This window comes from Montipora foliosa, chromosome 10, assembly GCF_036669935.1.
Source record: "Montipora foliosa isolate CH-2021 chromosome 10, ASM3666993v2, whole genome shotgun sequence".
NCBI lineage: Eukaryota > Metazoa > Cnidaria > Anthozoa > Scleractinia > Acroporidae > Montipora > Montipora foliosa.
Window position 1 is genome coordinate 20,209,353 of NC_090878.1, and position 5,000 is coordinate 20,214,352.

Consider the following 5,000-nt stretch of genomic DNA (forward strand, 5'->3'; position numbering starts at 1 on the left):
CCGTTCCATATTTTGATTGAGGAAATTTGCTCTGCCCCTTTAAAGCAGAAAATTCTCCCCGGTTTTTCCACCCAAAATGAAAGCGCCCCAGGAATCGCACTGGGCTCGCAACGGGTTGTGATTGGATGTTGGCACAAAGAGAAGGATTGTGGACATTTCACAATAATTACATGACCCAACAACTTTGTCCGCCATTATGAATTGCCTCGCCCCAAAGACTCTGGGAACGAGATCGGTTTGAATTATCGGTTTGTTTTTCGCGCGGGCGATCAATGCCTGTGCTCTTCCTCTCTTTTTCCCTTGTTGGACGACCAAAATTGGATCTTTGCGATTCCTTAACATTTTGTGCGGGTGAAATGGCACGCATTCCACCAAATAAACCCAGTAAACATCTACGGAATCCGGAAGAAAGGGCAACGACAATTCAGGTCAGATAATCAGCATTCGCCACAAAGAAACACGCCAGTGACATGATTCAACTTCAGACAGTCTCCGAAAGGGTTAATCGGTGAAGACTTCATGGCAAAAATAGAGACCTTCTTCAAAACGTAAAGGGAGTTGTACGAACGTTTGGAACAAAGGGTGGCCTGGCCGAACAGCTACATTTAGCGAATGGGCGGGAAGATTCAAAAGATCCGAAAAGCAAAAGACTGCCGGAGGAGTTTTCGGTAAGTCGTCATCTTACTTACAAACCTGATTTAAGTTTAAATGGCTTAAAATTTTAAAGTTTTGTTCCCTTGTTCCCCGCCCAATTTACTTTCAAACTTGTACCCAGCTTTTTGCTCCCTAAAATTTTTTATGTCGCCTTGTTCCTAAGACATTTTGTCATTTTTCCTCTGTTCCCCAGTTCAAAATAGCCATCTTCCCTCGTTTCCCAAAACGCCAAGGAGGGCCTCAGCACAGTCATTACTTTTGCAGACCTACTCCCTTAGTAAGTTCACTTTATATTGTATTAAGGCCATTTAAGGCAATAACAATAATAACGAATAGGGAATTACATGTAATATATGGATCTCTGTATACCCAGCCCCTTATTCGCCATTTGCAGATGCCTTTTTCTTCAAACAATGCCACTACAAGAGCACAATAGTGGCCAGTTATTCTGTAGTTACTCCCTTGTCACCTGTATAACTACATGTACCTTCACTGCTTTCTCATGCACGAGGAGCCAGAGCAAGCTAAATTTTAGACTGGGAGCTTAATAAGATTACTCCTTTGACACTAGATTTCACTGAAAGGTCGGTTACACTTCAGAAGAAACCGCCTGGGAGATTATCTCGCCTTGGTCTCCCATTAATTGTCAATACCTCTGTCAATCCCACCCAAATAAAGTATCTTGATGACAAATCTTATTTCCATCAATTTGACCAAAATATAAATTATCTAATTTCTTTGATTGTCCACGATAAGGCGGTTCTGTGGACTTGATCGCTAGGTTATTGTTCCAGATGTGCTGCAACAGTATTTGCACAAATTTCGACTTCCTGACTGGGTTCTTTTGAGGCCAGAATCCCAGATGAAGGGTGGCAGACAATGATGATAAATCTGACAAAATTAAGTGGAACAGGAGTAAGTACACAAAGCTTGTAGCTATTTTAATTGACATTCTTGTGTATTTGGGAGGTGAGCGGGAGGAGTTGGGTTTTTGAGGTCTACATGTATGCACAATCACAATCCTTTCAGGTGAAACCTGGAATTACTTTTTAGCGATCTAAGTGCACAGAAAAAGCAAGTTAAAGCATGGCCTAAAAGTTGATGCGAAAGAGTATACAAAATTAAATTTACAGCTATGCCATTAATAATTAATTGTGTAGCATATACGTGTACCTGAGATATACAATCCTTAACTCACTGTCACACCATTTTACTTTGTAACCTCTTGGGTAGCATATACCTGAGGTATACAATTCTTAACTCACTGTGTCACCATTTCACTTTGTAACCTCTTGGGTAGCATATACCTGAGGTATACAATCTATTAACTCACTGTGTCACCAGTTCACTTTGTAACCTCTTGGGTAGCATATACCTGAGGTATACAATCCATAACTCACTGTGTCATCATTTCACTTTGTAACCTCTTGGGTAGCATATACCTGAGGTATACAATCCATAACTCACTGTGTCACCATTTCACTTTGTAACCTCTTGGGTAGCATATACCTGAGGTATACAATCTATTAACTCACTGTGTCACCATTTCACTTTGTAACCTCTTGGGTAGCATATACCTCAGGTATACAATCCATAACTCACTGTGTCACCATTTCAGTTTGTAACCTCTTGGGTAGCATATACCTGAGGTATTCAATCCGTAAGTCACTCTTTCACCATTTCACTTTGTAACCTCTTGGGTAGCATATACCTGAGGTATACAATCTATTAACTCACTGGGATTTTTATGTTTCCCATATTTCTTACACTGGATGTAAGTACAACAAAGAAACAACTGATCACCTGCAAAGGCTGACAAAAATCAAATTTAATTCAAGGGCACCGAATATCTCAAAACTTTTGTTTTAAGAGACAATTTTTGGCATGATTGCTCCACTGTTTTAATTGGGTATGGGAAATCTCACAAGCTAGAGCTTTGAGTGCTTTATGCCCAGGTACCCTCAAAAAAAGAGCAAATTTATGAGTGAAATACAAAATTTGTTTTGAGTTGTACCCTTCAAACACTAATTCAGACATCAATAAAAAGGTATGAAAAATTCAACAATAAATAATTATTATTGACTTTATTACATGTACAAAATGGTCAGTTTGGTAAGGTGGACACTTTGGGATGTTGTCACAGGCTTCCATATAAGTTTGTAAGCCAGGGTGTCAACAAGGAATTCCAGCCGGTCAAATTTCCACAGCTCCTACAATAACCATTATGTCAGGTCATGAAGCTGACCTTGTAGGGTTTTTATATGTCCATATTTTGTTTCAGGGCAATGTATTAGGTCTTTGGCAGCTAAAAAGGGCTGGTGGAGGTTGTCTTGAATGGGACTTTTCTAAAAGGTAGGTAACTGTTATTTAAGGAAACTCTTGTATTTTTAAAAGTACCATGGAAACACTACATACATGTACATTGCACAGAGACCAATGAGATAAATTGTTTTGTGCTCTCTTTCAAAGTGAGACTGTATGTAAATTTTGTGATGTCTATAAACATAATAAATATTAAAAATTTTATCACTGTGTAATACAATTCAGAAGTTTTCGTTGGCCCTGCCATGCTGGTATATGAGCTAATATTCCATGCTCTACAAAATGATGGAAAGGGTACATGTCAGCTGAAAATATTCAGTTACACAATGAAGTCAGTAGATTTCTCTCTATTTTGGGGACATTTTCAATAAAACAATATTATTGCGTTCAGGCTTGTTGGATATGAAATAACCAGTCGAGCATGGGAAACAAAGTTGACCAACATATCCTAATAATGATAATGATAATGATAATAATAATAATTTGTGAAGCATAATTTAGCTTGTTATGTGGAGCCAAGCTAATAAGCAAAAGATCATTAGGATAATTTGTCATTTGTTTTGTTTGTTAGTTTGTAAATTTTTACTAAACCGATTGACTCCTGGGAGTTTACTCTGTGTAATGCCAGATGATTTTCTGATCATTTTGTACTTTGCAACCACCTCATAGTCCATACCTTGTCACAGTGGGGTTGCTTGTGTACCTCAATGCCCCGAAGCTAGCCCAATGAGAAATTCAGCATAGGAAAGTGCTGTTTGTTGTTTTTGAGTAGAGGTCAGACTGAAACAGACTACATGTACATATATGTAATAGACAGAATACAGCCTTAGGCTGCTAGCTGGATACCAGACCTGAAGTACATTGATCAGTTTCAATGTAATCTTTAAAAGTATCTATAATATTAAATTATTATTGCAAAACAGATTGCATTTTAAATAATTTCTTGTATGTGATAGTCTGTTTTTGACTTGTTATCAAAAGGCACAACCAGTCTCTTTTTAATCATTTTTATTTTACCCTAACGAGTTCTGTCTCTCTCGGGTAGTCAGTCCAGTTTGGACTGTTGTTATCTGAAGGCAGAACCAATTTTGTAATAATTATTATTTTGCGCTAATGAGTTCTGTCTCTCTTGAGTAGTCAGTCCAGTTTGGACTGTTATCTGAAGACAGAACCAATTTTGTAATAATAATTATTAAATGTACTAATGAGTTCTGTCTCTCTTGGATAGTCAGTCCAGTTTGGACTGTTGTTATCTGAAGGCAGAACCAATTTTGTAATAATTATTTTGTACTAATGAGTTCTGTCTCTCTTGAGTAGTCAGTCCAGTTTGGACTGTTATCTGAAGACAGAACCAATTTTGTAATAATAATTATTAAATGTACTAATGAGTTCTGTCTCTCTTGGATAGTCAGTCCAGTTTGGACTGTTGTTATCTGAAGGCAGAACCAATTTTGTAATAATTATTTTGTACTAATGAGTTCTGTCTCTCTTGAGTAGTCAGTCCAGTTTGGACTGTTATCTGAAGACAGAACCAATTTTGTAATAATAATTATTAAATGTACTAATGAGTTCTGTCTCTCTTGGATAGTCAGTCCAGTTTGGACTGTTGTTATCTGAAGGCAGAACCAATTTTGTAATAATTATTTTGTACTAATGAGTTCTGTCTCTCTTGGGTAGTCAGTCCAGTTTGGACTGTTGTTATCTGAAGGCAGAACCAATTTTGTAATAATTATTATTTTGTGCTAATGAGTTCTGTCTCTGTTGGGTAGTCAGTCCAGTTTTGGACTGTTGTTATCTGAAGGCACAACCAATTTTGTAATAATTATTTTGTACTAATAAGTTCTGTCTCTCTTGGGTAGTCAGTCCAGTTTGTTTTGGACTGTTGTTATCTGAAGGCAGAACCAATTTTGTAATAATAATTATTTTGTGCTAATGAGTTCTGTTTCTCTTGGGTAGTCAGTCCAGTTTGGACTGTTGTTATCTGAAGGCAGAACCAATTTTGTAATAATTATTATTTTGCGCTA

The 5,000-nt window shown here is 37.4% G+C and overlaps 1 long non-coding RNA gene across 2 annotated transcripts in view; it reads left to right on the plus strand.

Moving 5' to 3' along the window:
• Positions 1-232: 232 nt before the first annotated feature.
• LOC137974075 (uncharacterized) overlaps positions 233-5,000 on the plus strand; it is a 9,754-nt gene continuing 4,986 nt past the window's right edge. The window contains exons 1-4 of one of the 2 annotated variants that reach the window (XR_011117397.1): positions 233-668; positions 848-931; positions 1,411-1,569; positions 2,936-3,006. This is a non-coding gene — a long non-coding RNA (uncharacterized lncRNA). Of the gene's footprint in view, positions 669-847; positions 1,570-2,935; positions 3,007-5,000 lie in introns of both variants that reach the window. The other variant, XR_011117396.1, reaches the window with a different exon arrangement.